Below are 23,964 nucleotides of genomic sequence, written 5' to 3'. Positions count from 1 at the left end.
GCACTAGGTGAAGAGGAATGTGTTGATGTCCTAAGATCATCTTTAGATAAACAGCAAAACCCTGGGTTAAAAGCTTGTCTAACCCGCCTTATTTTGTTTTTGTTTGTTTTGTTTGAGGCTTTCTCAGTCTGAAGCAGTGGTTTTAGTTTCTTTCTCTAGTGATAAGCAGAAAAGGGGAATCAGGAAGGGGCTTTACTGGCCCAATGTAAAACAAATTGAGAACTAATGAGTGTATTGTCTCCCTTGGACACTTGGACACCCCTGCTAGAACATTTAGTAGATGCTGACAATTCTGAGCTAATGTAAAAGCCAAGTCTGTCAGATTTCATGAGAACCAACGTAAAAAAAAAAAAAAAAGCCAAGTCTGGAGGGGCCATAGAGTGGGGGACTAGGGTGAGGAAGTTGTTGAAGGAGGCCAGGGGGATGGCAGGACCTTCATCTAATAGTGACAGTAGCATTTTAGAGCTAGAGGGTCTTTATCGATTGTCTAGTTCACATGCCTGATTTTAAAAGAAGGAAGCTGAGGCAGGGGGATTGCTTGAGCCCAGGAGTTGGAGACCAGCCTAGGCACCATAGTGAATCAATGTCTCTGTTAAATTAATTAATGAAGTCAAGAAAGGCAAGGCGTGGATGGCTTCAGTGACCTGGACTAATACAGAGAGGTGGCAATGGGGAGGGTCAGAGCCTTGCTTCTGAGGGATTACACCACAGCTCACTTCCCCCACCCAAAGGCCAAAGAAACTGAGCATTGACAATCAACATAGTGATCTTGATACCTGGAGCCCACTCGATGTCCCGTGGATTAAGGAGACCATACTCCTCCATACAGCTTGTTGAAGGACTCGGTGGGTGCTCCAGGCTCTTGGAGTCTTCCTGCTTTGACTGCTATGCTCAACCCAAAACTACCCTCTTCCTGGAATTCTCCTTTGGACATGCACAGAGGCAGAACCTGGCCTTGCCTTTGCAGCCAGTAGCTGTGTGCAGTCACCTGGGACAGTGCTGCAGGTCAGCAGCTGGTATAGTGCCGGACACTGGGTTGGGGTCGCTCAGCAGGTCTCAGCCCTGACTGCCAGCTAGATTCCCCCAGGAAGCCCCTACAGCTTCGGACTCGGCAGGTCAGTGTGGATCCCGGTGAAATTGTTTTCAGAGCCCCCCAAGGTGTTGCCAATGTGGAGCTAGGGCTGGGGACACCTGTTAGAGGGCGCTGAGTCCTGTGGGACAGGAAGTGGAGAACCTGGGAGAGGGAGAGGCAGAGGCACACAGGGGAGCCGGGCCTTCGGCCGCCTGCACCCACAGCCAGTGGCAGATCACTCCAGACACATGGCTCTCCCCAACCCCGCCCCCACCACCCAAGTGGGAAGGACCAACAACAGTCCCCAGTTCAGGATTGCTGGGTCAGCCGCTCTGAATGCCTGAGTGCCGCCCTGTGCCCACCTGGCCTGGGTGTGTTTGTTGTCAGTTGTAAACTCGTGAATGAACACCAAGGTCACCTCTGCTGGTAACCTTTGGGCAGGGCTGCTTACAGGTGACTCATGTTGAGAGTGACATCACCCCATCAGGGTGAGGTCTCAGAAGTCCCATGGGCCTCAAAGGCCCCCCTTGGAAGGAGTGGAGAAGGGACCCTCACGTGTCACGGATCGGGCAACGTCCTTGCGGGTTGACTTTGGTCGTGAGGAGTCCACTGGCTTAGAAAATTCAGACTTAGAACAGGCCATCAGGGAGCTCCAGATGGCTAAGGCCTTGGAAATGTGTATTGGGCTTTGTCATTCAGCCTGGGAGGAAGGGAGTGATTGTCCAGTTACTCTGTGTAACTAGTTAGTTCCAACAGGCCGGGAGCCTCTTGTAGGATAAGCCATTCTGTCCTCCTAGGGGTACTCACATTGGGGTAAGGGTGGTCTGGGATTTTGACAGACCATCTGGGAGGTGGGCTATGCCTCAGCCAGAAGGTGGGCTGGAGTGGGGGGTAGGAGAGCCTGTAGCCCCAGTTTCCTGGTTGGGATGGGAAGAGCATGATAGGACTCGCCGCTCATGGTGGCCAGGAGTTGCACCCCAGCCAGCATGTGCTCCTCACCCTGTCAGACCCCACAGGCAGATGCCCAAAGACTGTTCCTGGCAGCAAGACGGTAGCATTTTGGGTCCCCTTTTCTTTTTTCTTTTTCTGTCTTTCTTTCTTTCTTTTCTTTACTTTTTTTTTTTTTTTTTTTTGAGAAAGAGTCGTGCTCTGTCACCTAGGGTGGAGTGCAGTGGAGCAATCTCGGTTCATTGCAACTCCACCTCCCGGGTTCAAGCGATTCTCCTGCCTCAGTCTCCCAAGTAGCTGGGATTACTACAAGCACCTGCCACCACGCCCGGCTAATTTTTTGTATTTTTAGTAGAGATGGGGTTTCACCATGTTGGTCAGGCTGGTCTTGAACTCCTGACCTCAAGTGATCCACCCGCCTCGGCCTCCCAAAGTGCTGGGATTACAGGCATGAGCCACTGTGCCAGGCCAGGGGTCCCCCTTTCTGTAGCAACCCAACCCGCCTGTATGGGAGAGAACAAACTGTTTTCTCTGTACACAAGCTCAACACAGAACACTTATGTGACCAAATGCGGGGACTTTTTCCGACACCAAGCAGTTCTCTGCAGACACCAGGTGGGTGTCCTACAATTTCAACTCAGTTCTGACCCTGTCTACCTGGAGTTAGCGTCGGATCCCACAGTTAAGGGCTCAGCTCTGGAAGACTGCCCCTAACTTCGCGTGTCAGTAGCAAGTCTAGGTTGTCTGGAGTAAATTGGAGATTCTAGCAGCCCCCTTTTTGCGTTTGATCCTTTGCTGGAATGGCTTACAGAACTCGAAAATAACTTACTATATGACCGTTTTTTAATAAAAAGACACAACTCGGGAACAGCCAGACAGAAGAGGTACATAGAGCAAGGTCTGTGGGAAGGGGCGCAGAGCTTCCTGCCCTCCCCTGGCACTGCCATGTTTTCAACCCCAGAAGCTCTCCCAACCCTGTCCTTTTGGACAGCCTTCATTGTGTAGGCATGATTAACTATATCACCGGCCACTGGTGATCAACCTTCAGCTGTGGGTCTTCCCCAGAGAGTTGGGGGTGCCAACTCTCTAATCATGTGGTTGGTTCTTCTGGCAACCAGCCCCCTTCCTGAGGCCGTCCAGGAGCCCCAGCCACCTGTCATTCATTAGCATACATAAAGACATTTATTACTTTGGAGATTCCAAGGTTTTTAGGAACTGTGTGCCAGGAAAGTAGGGAGTGGGGTATGCAAAGATCAAATACATAGTTCTTATGTCACAACCCCCACCAAGGGGCAGACATGTCTCAGAAAGTCCCTTGTATTGTCTGAGGAGTGAGCCCACGTTCATCCCCCCCACCCTTGTGATCTTTGATCAGTCCGTCGTGAAGGTGACATCAGCATACCCGAGGTCCTTGTGAGATGCTTGTTGGGGACAGAGATAGTGTCAGCTGGGTACGTGCTGGGACAGGTTGGGTATGGATGCTCCCTTCTCTGTCTCTAACACAGGATGCTTCTTTGCACACGCAGATGGCTCGTTCGGAACACCACCTGGGTATGGCTGCGCTGCAGACCGGGCAGAGGAGCAGCGCCGGCACCAAGACGGGCTGCCCTACATCGATGGCTCACCCTCCTCATCGCCCCACCTTAGCAGCAAGGGCAGGGACAGCCGAGATGCGCTGGTCTCGGGAGCCCTGGAGTCCACTAAAGCGGTGAGTCCCCACGGCGCATGTGTGGCAGGTGGGCCAGGTGTGGCTCCCTGAAGCGCAGCCCCGTGCTCAGGGGTACCTAGCAGGTAGGTGGTGGAGCAGCCAATGGTTTAGAAGCCGAATGGGTCTTGAAAAACTCCTTCCTCATCTCTACATGTGGTACACAGACAGCTTGCCAGGCGTGTTGAGCCGGGAGATCGGGGGATGCTTTGGTGGAGGAGGAGGCAGCACGTGGTCTTGAGGCTGAGAACGTCAGCACCAGAGACCACCTGCATGAAACAAGCAAGACCTGTATGGTGGCCCCGGCAATGCTGCTGAGCTGGGTGGTGTCCGGGCTCGGGTCCCTTTGCTTCATGAAGTTCTCTTGCTCCCTTTTACCAAAGTGTGTGCTGAGGATGGCTCCATCCATGTGACCAGAGCCTTTCCTGTGAGTTTTCACTTGACCCTCGTTAATAATTCTTGGCCTTGCTGTCACTTTCACTTTACAAATGTGGAACTGAAGTCCTGTGGTGGATTCCCCAAGGTTGCGTGGCTAGAGAATAGTGGCACATTCAGGAGATGCTCTGCCGTGCCCACTGAGAAAGCAGTGGACCTGCCCCCACCCACCATGAGAACATAGCCTGGGGTGGCCGCAGGCTGGGTGGTGCTGGGCCAGCTCGGCCCTGCATGGAGGCCTGACTCCTCTCGCTGGTCCCACAGCTCGGGGGCTGCTTCAGCCGTGCTCTGGGCCCAGATGCACACCCCTTGCCGTTGCTGCGTGTCCGGCCACTTGACCTCTTGGGCTGAGAAAATCGCTGCCCAGGGCAGTTGCTTCTTTTTGTCTTTTTGGTCCCTGATGACAGATACCTTTCCCGTTCTGCTTAGCTTATTTCTAGATGGTTTCCACCCCGATAACAGCATAGCCTGGCACAGTGGCTCACACCTGTAATCCAAGCTACTCAGGAAGCTGAGGTGGGAAGGTTGCTTGAGTCCAGGAGTTTGAGACTGCAGTGAGCTGTGATCTTCTCACTGCACTCCAGTCTGGGCAACAAAACAAGACCCCATCTTTAAAAAATAATAATATTAATAAAAAGAATGAAAAGAAAAAATAATAATAAAATAAAAAGAGCAAGAGAGGAGTGGGCTTTACCCCATTTCTGTAAGGATGCTCCAGAAGTGTATCTTCTCACTGAGCTGCTTTTCTCTGGGGCTGATGCATTAGCTGCAGGCCCGGGACTGCAGCTTATGTATATGCTTTTGTGATTTCTGAAGGCCTTGGTGCTGGGCAGCCTTCTCGTTCTGCACCGAGAGGATGGGAGAGGAAGCCAGTGGGTAACATGTACCTGCTCCATGCAGCACACACAGGCTGCTGACTTAGGCAACTCTTCCTACCCCACGTCAAGTGTCAGCTTTTTACCGACCAGGAGGCCGAGGTTCAAAGAGGTGAAGTAACTTGCTTGGGCCGCACAGCTCCAGGGTTTGAAGCCTTCCTGATTCTTCAGTGGACACACTTTCCCTCCCTCAGCTGTCTTGTCTTTCTTGGTGCATCCCCTCTCTTGCTGCTTCGTGAGCATGGTTTGGTACAGAGAAGGACCAAGTTCAGGTAGACTAAGTGCTGAACTTGAGAAAGGCTATTTCTTTCCATCATCCTTGAGGGCTGTCTTCACCCAGCCAGTCCTTGGTGCACCTCCTGGCCCTGAAAGGAAGCTGATCTGCCCACTTGGTGCCCCTGGTTCCTGTCTAGTGGTGGGGCCTCTCACTCACACTCGGCTCTGACTTGGAGTATAATCCTCACCTTTCCGTGCGGGGCTCCTCTTCTGTGAAGCCACGATGCATCCTGGTCCCCTGGCTCCTGCTCCCTGCTTCTGCACTTAACAGCAGTTGTAGGCATTTTTCACAGTGTACGTCCTGCAGGAGGTTGCTTGTCTGTGCCTGCCAGGTCAGAGTTTCCAGTCCCAAGCACACCCCCTGGCCCAGAGCCGGTCTGAAGAGGAAGGAATTGGATTGGAGGAGAACTGTGTGTAGCTCCTTTCCAGAAACCTTCGGGTGCTCCTCCCAGTGGTTGGGACCCCAGGACGGGTGCCCTTCACTGCTGTGGAGACAAGCATAGCCTTGACTTCCTGGTTTCCCTGCCAGCCATGCAACAAGCCATGCACATGTCATCTTTCATTTTTGATCTTTAGTTTGAAGACATGGCTGTTGCTTCCTAGGACACCCCACTTCCCCCAGGGAGAATGGTGCTCTTTTTTTCTTTTTTCTTTTTTTTTCTCTTTTTTTTTTTTTGAGACAGAGTTTTGCTCTCGTTGCCCAGGTTGGAGTGCAATGGCGTGATTTCGGCTCACTGCAACCTCTGCCTCCTGGATTCAAGTGATTCTCCTGCCTCAGCCTACTGAGTAGCTGGGATTACAGGCATGCACCACCATACCTGGCTAGGTAGAGATGGGGTTTCTCTCTGCTGGTCAGGCTGGTCTCAAACTCCCAACCTCAGGTGATCCACCCACCTCAGCCTCCCAAAGTGTTGGGATTACAGGCGTGAGCCACCGCACCTGGTTGAGAGCATGGTGATCTTGAGGCCAGAGGCACCCTGATCCTAACCAGCTGGTGGGGCATGGGCATCAGCCTGCTCATCTCTCTCCTCCTGCACATCCCCACCCACCCCGCATTTGGTCCCAGATGCTGATATTGAGTCTTCTGGGCCGTGCGGCCATCAGGAAACCCTCAGGCAACTCTTTGGCAGTTCAGGGTCTCAGTGGACTCCTGTGGCACGGGTCTTCTGTGTGAATACTCATTCATGGTGTAGGCAGAGGTTGGACAGAGGCCAGGCACCCCTTGCCCAAGGTGCTGTGGGAAGGATTCACATAGGCTGGCCTATTGCGACAACCTTCAGCCCCAGGATCCTGCACAGACGTCATCCCCTCGCCCTCTCTGTGCCGTGAGGACCAGGTTTTTGGGGTGCTCGCTGGGCTGGGCTGCAGGGCAATGTCCAGCCTGTTGCATGAAAACCTGCCCTTACCCAGAGCAGAAGAGTGTCCTTTCTCCAGCAGCTGTGCTGGCTGCACACTCCCAGCCCGGAGCAGCCTGTCCCTCTCAGTCAGGATTCTGCACCCTGATCATCACTGGGCTCCCTCAGATTAGGGGGACCGGGAGGAGGATTAGAAGGGGCCTCCTTGCTCTCTGCCCTGTCCTGAAACTCAGTTCCAGCTCCCGCCCTTGTGTGAGCCTGGCAGCCAGCTGACAACGGTTTTGTTCACCTTGTTCCGTGTTGGCTTTTCCTGCTTGGTTGTCACAAGCCCAGTTGGTTTTGTGGGTTCTTTGTTGGCTTTTATTTAGCCTCAGGTTTTGTGTTTGCACCCGCCCGGAGAGGGTCGTGGTAGGAGGGCCTTCCTTCCATGTCACTGACTTCTTTTTCCAACTTCCCTTTACCTCTGGCTTCCTCCCCGCCCCAGCCTCCTTGCCTGACTGCACGGCCCTCCCTGCATTCACGTCCTTTCCCATAACTGGCACGTGCACAGCCCTGAGTTATAAATAGCCCCAGGCCTGGCCCTGCCGTTTGCTCTCTCATTTTCTCTCCATGGACTTGGCTGGTTTCTGAGCCATTCCTGTCTGATGCCACCAGCACTAGACTCTAGAAGACTCTAGAAGATTCTTAGTCTGAGGAGAAGTGCCCTCATCCTGTGTCTTGTCTCCACCCCACCCAGTCCATGGCCTGGGCCAGATGTTCCCTGAGCAGCCCCGTCCTTCAGAACAGGATGGGAGAGCTGGACCGTGTGCCTTCCTGCCTGCGCTGTTTTTCCTCCTGGCTCTCCAAACCATGTGGACAGAAGGAGACACCGTGGTCCCACCCACGCAGGCACCAGCATCTCACACTGGGTGGGGTCGTCATGGGCCCTGCTGCCCTGGCAGCTTCCCTGGGCCCTGCAGGCCCCCTGGTACTCACAGTAGCAAGATTGTCCTCAGAACATGAGCAGGACTGGCAGGCTGGGTGGGTGGGTGGCGCTGCCCCAGGGGCCTGCCATTCCCTTCACCTCTTCCCCTCTTGCGGGGCAGGGAGCAGCATGTGCACACGGTGGGAGACACCTGTACAGGCAGCCGGGGGCTGCTTTCGCCGACTCCACCATTCATGATGGGCGGGGGGGTGTCATGGGCCACCCCACCCTATGTGTACATGCACCGTGGGCAGCAGACTTGCTGCACTTTGGTGGCATTTCAGGGCACCGAGGCAGGCTCAACTGGCACACTCTCATGTGGAAACCCTGAAGGAGCCCTCATAAAAACGCTGCCAAAACTAGGACCCAGCCAGGTCTTTGAGATCCACTCATTGATTTAGTAAATGAATTTTAATTGAGCACCTAGGTGTTCTGGGCACCGTGTTAGGCAAGGAAGTTCTTAGCTCAGGCACAGCCATGGCCTGGAAGCTCCCGCCCATAGAGTCATTGCCTACCCTGCCCTGGGGGGACAAGTGTGCCTGGGACATGCTTGTCCTTTTCCTGCAGCTGCTCTCAGCCCAGATCTTGATGGCTGTCCCCTCCACACATAGGCTCATGTGTATAAATGCATATATATGCACACATATACACAGGCACCTGGGCAGGCTCACAGTTCATGCACACATTCTCACAGGTATGCACACACTTAGGAGATTCCCAGGACAAAATGGAGGCCCAGGAAGGCTTTTTAGATGGTCCCAGCAGGCAGTTGAGGCTTTGTGGTCTAAGCCCCAGGGACTCAAGTGGGGCACAGGGTAGAGCTCCCTCCCCAGCCAGTGGAGGCTCAGGGCAGGAGGACTTTTGCCTGAGACCATGGGGCAGCCCAGGCCCTAGGCCTTTCCTGTTGAACCTGCTGTCTATACCATGACTTGGCTCCCTCCTAGCGGGCCAGGGAAATAGGACAGCAGGGTTGGGTGTAGGCAGGCGCTGTGCTGGGACCCTGATTCCACATCCAAATTCTACAGATACCATGAGGCCTGAGCTGGCCTCAGTCAGATCCTTCTTGAAACCCATCAGTTTTCACTGGGGGTGATTCTGCTCCCAGGGCATACGTGGCACCATCTGGAGACATTTTTGGCTACCACAGCTTAGGGGAGAGGGTGTTACTCACATATGGTAGGTGGAGGCCAGGGATGCTGCACTGAATTTTGCAAGGCACAGGACGCCCTCCAGTCCCTGACAGAGCCCCTCCAGAATGTCAGTGGGGCTGAAGAGGAGCCTGCCCGCAGCCAGTGATTTTCTCCGAAAGTGGAAAACTGAGTGATCAGGGACCACCACCCCAGTTCCACACCCGTGAGCCCAGCAACCAGTGGAGAGGTAGGTGGGGCTGTCACAGACACAGACCCCACCCCCCCGCACATGCACGCGCGCGCGCACACACACACACACACTCACTCACTGGCACTTCTCTCTGACTGCTGGCAGAGCCGGTGGGCACAGGCAGGCAGAGGGAGCACAGCCTCAGCCCGGTGGAGCACTGAGGTTGCTGCCATGGGCATGGCCAGCCTCCAACATTGCCGATAGCCAGGGAGCAGGTGGGAGTGGCCAGGAAGTCACGCGGCAGGTTCCATGGCCTTTGGCGTCATCTTTGATGTCATGCCTTTGCTAGGGCTGCTGTAAGTGAACATCACAGACAGGGGAGTTTATTTTCTTGTAGCTCTGGAGGCCTGAAGTCCAAGGTCAAGAGGTTGGCAGGGTTGGTTTCTTCTCAGGCCCCTCTCCCGGGCTTGTCTTCTCTATGTGTCTTCACATAATGTTCCCTCCATTTGAGTCTGTGTCCTGATCTCTTCTTCTTTTACAAGTCCTGGTGGGATGCTATGGCTCATGCCTATAATCTCAGCACTCAGGGAGGCCATGGTGGAAGGATTGTTTGAGCTGAGGAGTTCAAGACCAGCCTGGGCAATGTGGCTTTTTTTTTTTTGAGTTGCAGTTTCGCTCTTATTTCTCAGGCTGGAGCGCAATGGCGTGATCTCAGCTCGCTGCAACCTCCACCTCCTGGGTTCAGCGGTTCTCCTGCCTCTGCCTCCCCAGTAGCTGGGATTACAGTTACCCGCCACCACTCCTGGCTAATTTTTGTATTTTTGGTAGAGATGGGGTTTTACCATTACAGTTACCCGCCACCACTCCTGGCTAATTTTTGTATTTTTGGTAGAGATGGGGTTTTACCATGTTGGCCAAGCTGGTGGTCTCGAACTCCTGACCTCAGGTGATCTGCCCTCCTCGGCCTCCCAAAGTGCTGGGATTACAGGTGTGAGCCACCATGCCTCCCCTCAGAAAGATTTTTTTTAAGTTAGTAGAGCATGGTCAGGGGGTGCCTGTGGTGCCAGCTACTTGGGAGGATTAGGTGCGAGGATTGCTTCAGCCTGGGCTCTGGAGGCTGCAGTAAGCTGTGACTGTGCCACAGCACTCCAGTCTGAGTGACAGAGGGAGACCTCGTCTCAAAAAAAAGAACTACACATATGGAACCTTTTGGCTTTGGTTTAGCTTAATTACCTCCTTAAAGCCCTGCCTTCAAATACAGTAACATTCTAAGGTACTGGGGGTTAAGGCTTCAACATGAATTTGGGTGGGGGGCGGGGAGATGTTATCATAACTCAGAAGGCAGTCTCCCGGGGCCATGGGCTCTGTCGCCTACATTAACATCCAACAGTGTGCCAGCTCCATTTTTTGGAGACAAAAACAGTAGAGAATCCCTGAACTTTCAGCAGGGACGCTGATGGGAAGGGTACTTTGTCATAGCCCACATGTAAGAGGGTCCCTGCCAATGATGTCAGGGTCTACAAAGCAGGGTCAGGAGACACAGGCCTTGATCCCAAGGGACGAGGTTCTTCTGGAGTAGGTGTTAACAGTCCCCGTGTTTGGGAGGGAGGTGCTGCGTAGGTCCCGTCAGTCAAAGGGTCATGTGGCAGCAGGAGTCAGAGAATCCAGGTGAGGGAGCCCCATGTGAGCAGTGGGGAGGGGAGCTTGGCTGCAGCAGGAGCCAGGTAGCCATGCCATGGGCTCCGTCGCCCCCTCGGGTCAGATTCTCCTTCTCCTTCCTTGACCGTGTCAGGCAGCTACTCCTGGGTTGCATGCAGAAGGCGTGGAGAGAGGACTGGCCCAGCCTGCTCCGCACCACACTTTCTGTTTCGTGGTCTGGCAAGACTAAAGGTGGCTCCAGGTATTGCCCCTGGGATTCTCTGTGGCCGCAACCGTGTGGCTGAGTATGTGTTGAGGGTCCGCTGCCTCCCTTTAATTCCATGTGGAGCCTTCATGGGGGTAGGGGTTTGTCCAGAGGTCAACAAGCTGACCCTCCTCTCTCAGAAGGCCCTGATGCAAGCATCCCCCTTCCACCCTTCCAGTCTGACGTCTGTCTGTTTCTCCTGCAGAGTGAGCTGGACTTGGAAAAGGGCTTGGAGATGAGAAAATGGGTCCTGTCTGGAATCCTGGCCAGCAAGGAGACCTACCTGAGCCACTTGGAGGCACTGCTGCTGGTGAGGAGGGTGTAGGAAGCTGAGCAGGGTGGGGCGGGGCAGGGTGACAGAGTTGGGGAACCTCTTTGCCCATAAGTCCCAGGTCAGCTGTCAGAGCCTGGGTGCAGCTCGCTGTCCCTGGTGTGGATACCAGTGGAAGACTGAGTTGCCAAACAAAGCTGGTTTTAAAATTGTATTTGTTATGTGATTTAAAAATAAAAGTGCATATGTCAAGTAACCGTGACTGTCTACTGTCATGCCGTGCACCTGACAGATGGCAGCCCATCTCACCTTCTAGCCCATGAAGCCTGTGAAAGCTGCTGCCACCACCTCTTAGCCGGTGCTGACGAGTCAGCAGATCGAGACCATCTTCTTCAAAGTGCCTGAGCTCTACGAGATCCACAAGTTCTATGATGGGCTCTTCCCCGGCGTGCAGCAGTGGAGCCACCAGCGGCAGGTGGGCATCTCTTCCAGAAGCTGGTGAGTGACCCAGAGCCAGTGCTGGCTACAGGCGTGTACCACCACGCCCAGCTAATTTTTTGTATTTTTACTGTGTTGGCCAGGCTGGTCTCGAACTCCCAGCCTCAAGTGATCCACCCACCTCAGCCTTCCAAAGTGCTGGGATTACAGGTGTGAGCCACCTCGCACAGCCTTTTTGAAAAAATTTATTTATATAGGTTTTGTTTGTTTGTTTTTTTTGAGACGGAATCTCCCTCTGTCGCCCAGGCTGGAGTGTAGTGGTGCAATCTCGGCTCACTAGCAGTTCTCCTGCCTCAGCCTCCTGAGTAGCTAGGATTACAGGCGAGTACCAACACGCCCAATTAATTTTTGTATTTTTAGTAGAGATGGGGTTTCATCTTTTTGGCCAGGCTGGTCTCGAACTCCTGACCTCGTGATCTGCCCGCCTCAGCCTCCCAAACTGCTGGGATGTGAGCCACTGTGCCCAGCCTTATGTAGGTACTTATAAAAAGAGACAGGGACTCACTATGTTGTCCAGGCTGGAGTGCAGTGGTTATTCACAGGCACGATTCCACTGCTAATCAGCACAGGAGTTTTGACCTCCTTTGTTTCCAGTCTTGGCTGTTTCACTTCTTAGGCAAACTGGTGGTTCCCAACTCCTGGGAGGTCACCATATTGATGCCAAACTTAGTGTGTAGTGTACTACAGCCCAGAACTGGCTGAAGCCATCCTCCAGCCTCAGCCTTCAGTGTAGCTGGGACCACAGGTACGCACACCACCACACCCTGTGTGCACACGCTTTACCTGAAGCAGATTTCCTCCACAGGGAAACAAGTCCTCTAGGGGCAGGTGTGGGCTGAGGCCAGACCCCCTCTAAGTGTGAAGAGCATGTGATTCCTTAAAAGCCCCGTCCCCAGCACTCCTGGACTACCCAGACACTCAGCTCTAGCCTCAGGCTTCTCTTTGGCTGGTGCTGGGGACTGAGTTTTCTGCTCTGAGGTGTGGCTTTCCTGTAGGCAGACCCCTCCCTCTGCTACCCTGTGCTGCAGACCCCCCCCCCCCCACCCCCGCCCCGAGACTCCAGGCCAGAGCTAAGACTTGAGAAACACACAAGGCACTTACTTTGTTCCAATTCTTGCTTCTTGGGGCTCTTTCCCCTACGGCCAGAGAGCAGAAGGCTGTATTTTGATGTATGCTGCGCCCTCCATCTTTGAAGCCCCCCATTTCTCCCTGTGTGTGGCAGCAGTTTTAAAAGTAGTGGACATAACTTGGCCTGCCGCCCTCCTGAGAAAGGAAGAATCGTGGTGTTGGGGGAAGAAAAACATCCAGAGCTCTTCCTAAATAATACTCAAAATTGTTCAGAGACTTTTAAAACATGTTAATATCTGATGAACACTGGAATTTAACTTTGGAAAGTTTCTGCTGGCTTCCCTGAAGGCCTTGAACTAGGTAGCCTTCATGAGTCAGATGATGCAGCTGGAAGACTCGGGGGAGAGGCTGGGGCTGCAGTGGGAAGCTGTTCGCCGTAACCACAAGCTGAGTACTCACGTGTGCCCAACCTGGACTGGGTGTTGGGGCCTCTGCAAGAACAGATAAGCCGGGTGCCTGCCCTTGTCCCTGCAGACCAGCTCAGTAGGGTTGGCCCAGCACTGCTCCGTCAGGCTTCCTGGTTGGACAAGTCTTAGGACCAAAGGAGCTCACAGTGCCCTGCCCAACTCTGGTGCTGCCTCCAAGCCCAGGAACTCATCATCCAAGTCCAGTGGTTCAGAAAGCCAGACCCAGATGCGGCTTCTGCCACCTCCTCCTGTGGGGCTCCACGGGCTGACTTCCCCACTCCGGGTTTTGTTTCTGGCTGCAGTTTTATCAACTCAGAATTTTTATTTTTCTAATTATTTCGGACTTACAGGAGAACTATAAGAACGGGACAAAGTATAGCCTTCACCCAGATACACTGATTGTAACTTTTTGCCACATTTGCTTTATGTCTTTTTGTGCACACACAAACACACATGCACACATACACACAAGCACAGGATTTTTTTCCCCTCTGAATAACTTCATTGTGTATTTACTGTGAACAAGGACATTCTCTTCTGTAACCCACAGTACAATTTGTTAAATTCAGGAAATTTCACACTGATGAGCTACTATGATTTAATATGTAGTTCATATACATTTCCTCCAAATTAACAGTCGCATTCTTCACAGCTGTTTTCATTCTCTGATTCGGGTCCCGGTTTAAGATCATGTTACGAACTTGGTTGTCACCTCTCTTTAGTCTCCTTCAATATGCACATGTTCCTTAGACTTTGCTTGTCTTCGGTGACCTTGACTTTGTTTTTTTTGGAGGCGGAGTCTCTATCACCCAGGCTGGAGTGCAGTGGCATGATCTCGGCTCACTGCAGCCTCTGCCTCCTGGATTCAAGCAATTCTCCTGCCTCAGCCTCCCACATAGCTGGGATTACAGGTGCACGCCTCCACACCTGGCTAATTTTTGTATTTTCAGTAGAGATGAGGTTTCACTGTGTTGGCCAGGCTGGTCTCACACTCCTGACCTCAAGTGATCTGCCTGCCTCAGCGTCCCCCAGAGTGCTAGGATTATACAGGCGTGAGCTGCTGTGCCCAGCTGACCTTGACATTTTTTGAAGGGCACAGGCCCGCCCAGGTTTGCCAGTTTCCTCAGGAATAGCTTCATGTTCTGCACAATAGCACCACGGCAACGAGGCCGTGTGCTTCTCAGTGCATCAGATCCAGAGGTGTCTTTTTGATTAGTGAAAAATGTGGAAAGGAATTGCTTAGAACGTCTCACAAGCCACTTGGAAGATGTGAGCTCCTGGAGCAGGAGGGAGGAAAAGTCCTAAAAGGAGTCTTCCTCCCATAACCCCACCCAGCTGTCACTTCTTCTGAGAGGCTGTCCTGGCCCTGACCACATTCTCCAAAGCAGCCCCGTTGCTCTCGGTCCCCATCCCAGTTGTAACCATCTGCCATCACATTGCCCGTGTGTGTTCACACATGTGTTTATCAGGTGCTCTCCTGTTAGTACACCAGCTTCAGAGGGCATGCCTCGTCTGAATTATTCACCACTGTGGTGACAAGGCCTAAAGCAGGCCCTTAGTTTGGTGGGGAGATACTCAGTGACTTGCAGAGGAGGAAGGAGGGAAAGGAAGAGCTCTGGGCCTCATCACTGCACTGACAAGGAAGAACCTAGCATTGGAGGATACAAGGTTTCCTCAGTGTGGCAGGGGCTGGTGGGTGTCTTCGGGCTGTTACCCTTTCCTTGTACACTCTAAGACCCTTCACACAGCCTCCATAGGGAGCAGGGCCAGAAGATCAGATAATACCAAGGGTGCCTGGTTTATCCAGCATCCAGAATTGTCAGCTGTAGAAACATAAAATTCAATATAAATGCAAATGCACGTGGAAATGAAATTAGGTTTGATGCAAAACAAACTCCAGGAGCCATGAATGCCTTGGGCTTCCAGTTTGCAATCAGCTTCAGGGGGAGTCTCCAGCCCTGACCAGTGCATCTCCTGGGTCTGCCCTTCCACTCCCCAGGCCTGGGTTTGCTGATTTTCCCTCGCTGCCCCTAAAGCTGTTGTGAGGCCCAGAGATGGCTGTGTCTGCTGTACTCACACACAGGGGAAGTTGTTGCTGAATCGAGTGTGTGTCTGAGCTGGAGGTGCAGTAAGGAGATCTGTTATAGCCTTTGGTTTAATAGAGAACAAACAAAACACCTCTCACCTTACAGCCAGTCAGTCTCTCCCCTGGCAGGTGTGCAGTGTGACACTGGGGCACCCTCATCAGGCCTGGGATGGGCTCGTGCCTGTGCAGCGGGAGGCTCTCTTCTGCAGAGGCAGCTGGACTCTGTGTGTCTTATGTGTCTGAAGGGACTGGACAGGAGTGGACACTGGGTGGGATGAGGGGTGACCTCTGTGTCCAGGATACACTCCTGCAGCCAGAATGAGAAGATGCTGCGTGCAGACACTTGTCCAGATTCACTGACAACCTCGAACTTTAGCTGCCGCTCGTGGCACCATTTCAGCGAGTGGGGTGGGAGGAATGAGTAGCTCTAAAAGGGAACTGTTACCTGCCTGGCGTCGTGAGTCACTTCTCAGCATGTCATTTTGGGAGTGGGAAGTGTGCTGGGTGCGTGGGGAGGGGAGCAGGTGGGAGGGAGCAGCACGGAAGAGCCGAGGCCCCTGGAGTTCCTGATGAGCTGTTGGAGGGAGCCCACTCCTCGGAAAGGCAGGGGAGCTGCAGCACCTGTCGACTCTCTCTTCCTTCCTCCCTGCAGGCCAGCCAGCTGGGTGTGTACCGGGCCTTTGTGGATAACTACGGAGTTGGCATGGAAATGGCAGAGAAGCGCTGTCAGGCCTATGCTCAGTTTGCAGAAATCTCTGAGGTAATGCCTTGACGCCGTTCAGCCAGGTGTGCCCTGACTCCCATCTGTACCCTCCACCTCCCTGGGAGAACAGAGTGTGCCAGATCAAGATCTGGTCGTGAACCCCAGCTGTTTCCAGATTCTGTCGGGTTTGCTGCATCAGCCCCATGCTGGGGATGCTATTGTGCTCAGACAGGAGGAGCAGCTGACAGGATGTCCTGCCTCCCCAGGGGCGAGGGCCTGATTCTGGGGGTTGGCCGGGTTCTGGGGACACTCTTTGCACCTTCTGTCTGCAGTGAGGAGTGTTTGTAGTTCTGCCCGTTAACAGCTCTCACCACAAGTGTCCTGTGGCTGACTTTGTACCTGGCACTGGAGGCATGGCCGGAGGTGACCCACTCTTCCTTTTCCGGCCCGTCACAGACTTTGAGAGCGGGAAGCATTGAGGGGCTAGTGCCGCGGGGCGAGGGCTCATGTCACCTGTGCTCTCTAGACCCATGTGAGGAGCAAAGCAGCAGGTTGGAGCTGCACTGCCTGCCCCAGGCCCCACGTTTGAGAGGCTACTGACTCCCTGCCTGCATTTAGCCCCAGGAAGCTGAAACCTCAAACCATGCAGTGTTAGCACCCTGGGCCTCGAAAGAGTCATTCAGAAACAGAGACCATGAAAGGGCCATTCAGGAGGCTGGTGGCCAAGTCAGGACCAGAACCTAGCCGCACCCCTGGTCTGCACTCTCCAGACTGGGGTTCTTCCTGCCCTTCCCCACCCTGTGTCTGCCTGGTGGCCACTCTGCGACATTTTCCTCTTCAGGGGCCTTTGCTTCTTGATGATCCCACCAACTCGCTGTAGCTTTGCCTTCTGACTTGGCTTTCCCACACCCAGCAAGGGTTCTGAGCAGAAAGTAGGGGTTCTGCATTCACACCCTACTTCTAGTGCCCATGTCTCTTTCTAACCCCGTGGTTCTCGCATGGAGCAGAATGTGAGAACCACAGGGTTAGAAAGAGACATGGGCACTAGAAGTAGGGAGTGAATGCAGTCACCCTTGCTGAGACACACCCTCAGCTGTCACCCCTGGGCTTTTGTTCTCTAGACTTTATGCCGTCGTCCTGTTCATCACAGGACGGCGTATCATGGTCCCCGCTCTGATGTTTCCAGTAGTAACAGTACCTGCCGCCCTGTTCCTCCAGAGCCCGCGGGGCACCCCGCTCCACCGGGTGCTTCTGGTAACAGGCTCTGCATGCATCCAGGGCTCCAACTTCCCTCCCTGCTGCCAGACTTCCTCTGGACCATTCAATCTGTTCTCTCTTCCTTTTTCTTTAAATAAGCAACTGTCCTCCCCAGTAGCTGGAATGGTGACACTGAATTTTCAAGTGACCTTCACAAATCAGGGACCTGAGCTTTTAAAGAGCAGGTTATAGTTAGACGGGCAAGTTCAAGTCCACCCGGACAGGTTTCTGCAGAGGAGGGAGGAGACACCATGGGATGCCACCTGGGGATCACGTGGTCCCACCAGCGATGCACCAGTGGATTCTGAGCTATGGCTGGGATGCAGGAAGTAGAATGGGGCTCACGGTCAGCCGCAAGCTGGCCCACTGTGAAGGTTTGTGGCACTTGCACCGTCAGAGCGACATGCACTTCGGTTCTCTGTGTTTCAAAAAAGATCCAGAGAAATTGGAGTCACCCAAAGAGAGCAGAGTCAAACTCAAGGAAGAGAAAGTGGCAAGCCCTATGGAAGTGGGAGGGGGTCAGTGCTCAGGCATGGGAATTTGAGGATCATCCTCAAGTACAGGAAGGAGTGGAATAGCGTCCATCTTCTCCTGGGACAGTCCTGAGAGATGGGCAGCGTCCAGTTAGATCTGCTTTCCTGGAACGCCAGCTCTCCAGAGAGTAGGTAATAGGAATTAGATGAAAAGGGCTTTGGGAGTCAGGCTGGTTTGGGAGGTGCAGGGTTAAGCCAAACTCACACGTTTTCTTTTCTTTTCTTCTTTTTTTTAAGATGGGGTTTCACCATGATGGCCAGGCTGGTCTTGAACTCCTGACCTCGGGTGATCCACCCACCTCGGGCTCCCAGAGTCCTAGGATTACAGGCGTGAGCCACCGTGCCCGGCCAACTCGTACGTTTTCTTGAGTCAGGTGTTCCCGGAACTTGCAGATAACTCCCAAGCATCGCACTTTCCAAGGCACGTGGGCTGCCTCCCAGGCTCATGTGAGCCCAGCACCTGTTTTTGCAGTCTTTCATTTGGCTCTCCCACCCCCTCACACCCTTTGGGAACTGCTGAGTCGTATGTACAGAGGAACAGTCAGGAAAGGTACCAAAGCTCATGGCAGTGTTTGGCCCCAGTGAGCTGGAAAACACTTTCTTTTGGTCTTGAGATGTTTTCTACAGCACAAGAGGTTGGCAGAGTAACCTCAGAATCTCTTCCGTCTCTGCTGCTTATGCCTTTATTCAGAAGCTTAGGACCAGGAATTAATCTCAGCTCTTTCCCAGTGGATCTGAGGCACACAGGAATCTTTTATACTGCATTTCTCCAGTGATGCGTTCAGTGCACTTGTATCAAAACATGCTAGGCTCTTCACTTACAAGCCCTGCTCTTGCCCTGGAAATCTCATTAACACCTCATTTTTTAGCAAGTACACTTGCAAATCTAGAGAGGTCGGGTGGAGGGAGAATCCAGTGTCAGTCTGCAGTGGTGGGCCTGCCCTGGCCGTCTCCAAAGGCGATTGCTCTTCCAAACTGCCAGCCCCGTGCATGCCATCTAATTACCCCAGGGAAACAGTGATGTGTGCTTAGGAGCATGCTCCTGTTGGCCTCCATTTGCAGGATTCTTATGTCAGAGGATCTCAGCCAGGCATGATTTCGTTCACAGGGGACAGGCACTTGGCAATGCCTGGAGACACTTTTGTTTGTCACAACAGTGGGAAGGCAGGTGCACTCCTGTGCCTATAGGTAGAGGCCAGGGCAGCCGCTTAGCACCCTGCAGTGTACAGGACAGCTGCTCAGAGAATCTCCAGCCCAAAATGTCAACAGTCCTTGGCTGAGAAGGCCTGTCCCACGTGGACCACAGCCTCCAGGGCATCCTGCGTGCTCAGCTTGCCCGTGGGTCCCTGCGCACCCTGTGATTTCATTATCAGCTCAGAATGCGCCTGGGTTCATTGCAGTGAGGGAAAGCCCAGATTGCTGCCAAAGGTGGAACTTTCTGCTGCATTGAAGTTAGTGGCAGCATTCTTTTTCTCCAAGGCCTTACCATGTTGAGGGTAGAGCACAGCCCCCTTCACCCTGTCTCGCTGTCCCACCGCCAAACCAGTTGGTACAGCTTATTTTATGTAAAGGGAAGATAAATCTGGAGTGCTCAAGCACAGTTTAGGTAGAATATTCAGTAAAGCCATTGGAGTGAGCCTTTTCCAAAAGGCTATTCTCTTTTTATTCATGTATAGAAATCCTCATAAAATAGAACAACCTCGGCCGGGTGACTCATGCCTGTAATCCCAGCACTTTGGGAGGCGGAGGCGGGTAGATCATCTGAGATCAGCAGTTTAAGACCTTCCTGGCCAGCATGGTGAAATCCTGTCTCTACTAAAAATACAAAAATTAGCCAGGCAGCAGTGGCTCACGCCTGTAATCCCAGCACTTTGGGAGGCTGAGACGGGTGGATCACGAAGTCAGGAGAAACCCCGTCTTTACTAAAAAGCGAAGAATTAGCCGGGCGTGGTGGCACACACGCCTTTAGTTCCAGCTACTCGGGAGGCTGAGGCAGAAGAATTGCTTAAACCTGGGAGACAGAGGCTGTAGTGAGCCGAGATCTCTAGTTGGGAGGCTGAGGCAGGAGAATCACTTGAACCCAGGAGGCGGAGGTTGTGGTAAGCCGAATTCACTCCGTTGCACTCCAGCTGGGCACCAAGAGCGAAACTAAGTCTCAAAAAAAAAAAAAAGACCAACCTCTTTTATGCTCAGTATGGTTTATCTGAGTCATCATACATAAATCTTACATTCAGAAGAGGCTCTCATTTTTGATAATTTTATTATTCTACCCAAAGTGATCCAAGGAATCTTTCTAAACATTATTATAGAGACTGTTTTTTCTGGCTCAGTTAACAAATGTATATTTAAAAGCTTATCTGGCTTCAGCTTTGTGTGTTGCCAGTGTTATTCAAGTCTTCTTAGCTGTGAAAGCAAGTATGTACCACTTAGGTGGAAGATTTATTACCATATTCTTTATAGGTATATAGAATGGTTTTGTTTTCTGAACCAATATTGGGGCTAATGTTTTGCAAAAGAATTTCTGGCCAGGCACACTGGCTCATGCCAGTAGTCCCCAGCACTTCGGGAGGCCAAGGCAGGAGGATCACTTGAGCCCAGGAGTTCGAGACCAGCCTGTGCAAAATGGCAAAACCCTGTCTCTACAAAAAATTAGCCAGGCTGGTGGTTCTTTCATGTAATCCCAGCTACTTGGGAGGCTGAGGTGGAGAAGCAACTGAGTCCAGAAAGTCGAGGCTGCAGTGAGCTCTGATCGCACCACTTGCACTCCAGCCTGAAGTAAGGCTGTCTCAAAAAAGAAAAAAAAACGTCCCTGCTGCCTCTTGATGAGAGAGGTATGCTTGGAAATAGGTTTAGATCCTGAGTGTTGGGGTTTCTGAGATAGTCTACTGACTTATATAGGATATCGCAGCAAATATTTGAAAGTAGGACTTTACTGGTTAATTTGGAAAGTGTGATCACTTTTAGATACCTGCAAATGGCTAATTCCCAAATGCCGGGATGATTATTGCTTTATCAAATGCTGAAGATAATGTACACTGTGTTATATTTAACCATTTCTGTTAGAGATCTAGGACATTCTTTTTACTAAATGAGCTAGAATGTACAAAATAATTTCAAAATAGTAATATTGAAGGAGGAAGCCTTAAATAAGGTGTGTTCTGATTTGTACATTCTGATTTGTACGTCTAAGAATTTTTCAGCTTTGCTCTAGTGACATCTAGCTTTCAAACAGTTTTATCACATGCTAAAATTCTTCAAAAGCAAATTTCTAAAGAGCTTTCTTCCAGTTAGGTTCTCAGTGTAATGCCGTTTCTTTCCACAGATTTGCTTGTAAATGTATCAGGAAGAGGCAGCCCAGAATGAAGAAAGCAAGCAGGAGTGTTGGCTTGGTGCCTAAAGTGTCTGGGATAAGTAAAACGCAAACAGCAGAAAAAATTAAACCTGAAAACAGCTCTTCAGCATCTACAGGAGGCAAACCTGTAAAACCTGGAACAGCAGCATCATTGTCAAAGGTATTCATGTGGTGATGTTTGAATACATGGTGGATTTTTGGAGGAGTGAGTTTAAATATGATGTTTAATATATTAAATGAGCATCCTTACAGGTGTGCCCTCTTCTGGTGCTGGGAACACTTGGCCTTTGAAGAGACCTTACAGTAGGGTAGACCTAATTGGTGTTTTTGGTCTGTCTTTTTGAATGAAACCAAACAATAGGCTTGTTCATGAAACAAATAATTGAGCACCTGCCTTGTGTAGGATGCTGTGATTGTGTGAACTGGAGGTACACTCTGCCTTCAGGGAGCTTGTGGAGTAAAGGATGGAGGCAAGGCACAAACATAAATAAGGAAAATACTCAGGGAGAATGTCAGATATCCAGGGAGAGCAGTAAAGCACTGTGAACAGTTTCAGGTAGGTAAATATTGTTTCTAGCCTGGGAAGGTTTTATGAAAAGAGCATGTGAGCCAAGTCTTACAGTCCTGTGACCTCCAGACAGGTCTTTTTATCTGCTATCTCCCTCACCTTCGTCACCACAAATTGCTGTTCTTCTTCTGGCAGCTGGTTCATTATTATTATTATTATTATTATCATCGTCATCACTTTTTTTAATTCCTTTTTTTTTTTTTTTTGAGATCTGTGTTGCCCAGGCTGGTCTCCTGGTTCAGTGGATCCTCCTGCCTCAGCCTCTTGAGTAGCTGGCTCTACCGGTGTGTGTCCACATGTACAACCGGAAACATGATTTGTTCAAAATCCTTTTTTCCAGGCAGGGCCCCGATAGATCATGGCTTAATTATTTTAAGAATGACCTCAGGAACAGCTGAGGAACTTCCTTATATGTGTTGAAAGATCTAACAGGAAATGCTAGTTTTTCTATTCTAAGGTTGTTGGAACTGAACCCAGACTTATTTCATTGGCTTGGAGATGCACATAGATTTTCTCCTGGCTATGACCCTGATGAATTGCTAGGTATCATCCTGTGGCCTATGTACCAGGAATAGACCCTTGCCCAGCTTCTGTTAGTCTCAGTGAACACACTGAATCATTTTGTTGGTAGCAGTGCTGCCGCTCTTTGGTGTACAATAAGCTGCGTTTTCTGACCTAACTGGTTACTCAGTTGCTGGGGCTTTCTTTGGCGTGGAGTGCCTGTGTGACTAGGTGACCTGTTATTTATGCGACTGGAAGAACAGGTTGAAATGTTGGCATTGGATATGCACTGCTACCTTCCTTCTGTGGCCTCTTCATCAGTGGCAGGCAGTGTCTTTGGAGGTTTACTATGGAATGTGCACTGAACAGGCATGTTACATCTTCGAAAGCTTGGATCTGGAATTGCTGGGAGTTTGGTCTTGGACAGTGAGTACTTTTCCACTGTAAAGCAAACCTGTACACTTGCTCTTGCCAGCACATGCCAGCTGTCCATAGCTTTGGCTTTGCTGTGTTGACAAGTTTGTTTAAGAGGTGTGTGTGTGTGTGTGTGTGTGTGTGTGTGTGTAGCAGGAAGGTCAGGGCAGAGGTAAAGCTTTTTTGGCAATACTTTTCCTGGAGTGGATTAATTGCCTTCACTTAAGAGAGGAGAAGGAAAAAGTAATGAAGTGGAGATTAAAGTAAAAAGAGACAGAAGGAAAGAAGAAAATCGTGAAAAAGAACAATGGAAACATTGAAGGGCTTTGAGACCCCACAGACTAAACTGTTATTTTATTTTTCTAATTTTCCTTATTTTACTGTGTTTCTCTGGCACATAGATACTTCTTACAACGTGAATTCCTGTAACTGTCATGAAGCATTGATGATTAACCTGGTGAATGAAGTGTTTGGCTTAATTATTGACATAGCATGTGCACACACCCATTCATTTATGGACACCCACACCTGTGTGTCTGTCACTGCACAATATTCTCATGACTCTCTTCTTGTAGTGACAGGGTACAGGATATGCATTTTTTCACCTCTCTCATTTTAAGTATTGTTTGAGGCTAAATGTAGTTGAGGGTTAAGGGAAGGACTCTTTTGATCCAGAACACTTCACTGCTGGTGCAGCTTTCATAAATACAAAACACTACTGCTGCCCGCAGTGAGTTTTGGGGACATTATTCCCACTTTTGTCAGGAGCTGTGTTATTGGGCTTTCAGGCTTTGTATACTTAATTCTCCTTTGTCACAGTCAGTGGAGAGGATTATTTTCCATGTAGAGAGGGTCTCCTGCATGCCAGCACTTTGTAGCGTTCGCTTATACTGTTGAGGTGTTCATGATTAGTTCTTTTGCATTAATATGCTATTCCATTGTACTGCTGATAATTTTTTCTAAAAATTATGAATTAATAAGCTTCAGTTAGAATTTAGGATTGATAACTCTCCATGATTATTTGTGGTCATACAGTGTAAAAGTTAGTTAACAGTATGAACAATCTACCTCTGAAACTTGAAAGGTAAAATTTGAAAACAAATCTTCAAATTTGAGAGAGAGATGCAGACTGTGAAACTTGGACTTGACCTTGAGAAGTATATGTACCTGGTTGTAGTATTTCATTATTTGTTTCTGGAATGTTTTTACCAAATTATTTGCATTTTGCAGCAGTTATAAAAAAGTAGGCTGAACATTTGTTCCTTCATCAATTTCATGTTTTTACACTTGCTGATGGGGGATGTTTATGTGTGGGAATGCACATGCCCTTACATAATTTTGTTGCAAAAATTAAAAGAAATAGGGAAAAACAGCAGAGAGCCTGCTAGTAGCT

The 23,964-nt window shown here is 51.0% G+C and overlaps 1 long non-coding RNA gene and 1 pseudogene across 1 annotated transcript; one reads left to right on the top strand and one right to left on the bottom strand.

Annotated features, from left to right (window-relative positions):
* The window catches only part of LOC105708091 (breakpoint cluster region protein-like), a 197,487-nt pseudogene that overhangs the window by 91,379 nt on the left and 82,144 nt on the right, over positions 1 to 23,964 (top strand).
* LOC135269087 (uncharacterized) lies at positions 4,786 to 13,015 on the bottom strand. Its single transcript, XR_010337420.1, has 2 exons — positions 12,724 to 13,015; positions 4,786 to 5,796 (listed from the first exon to the last, which is right to left on the bottom strand). It is a non-coding gene; the product is annotated as an uncharacterized LOC135269087 (long non-coding RNA).

This window comes from Aotus nancymaae, unplaced genomic scaffold (assembly GCF_030222135.1).
Source record: "Aotus nancymaae isolate 86718 unplaced genomic scaffold, 86718_ANA_hifiasm-v0.15.2.pri h1tg000049l, whole genome shotgun sequence".
Classification (NCBI taxonomy): domain Eukaryota; kingdom Metazoa; phylum Chordata; class Mammalia; order Primates; family Aotidae; genus Aotus; species Aotus nancymaae.
This window is presented reverse-complemented; position numbering and strand designations above follow the sequence as displayed.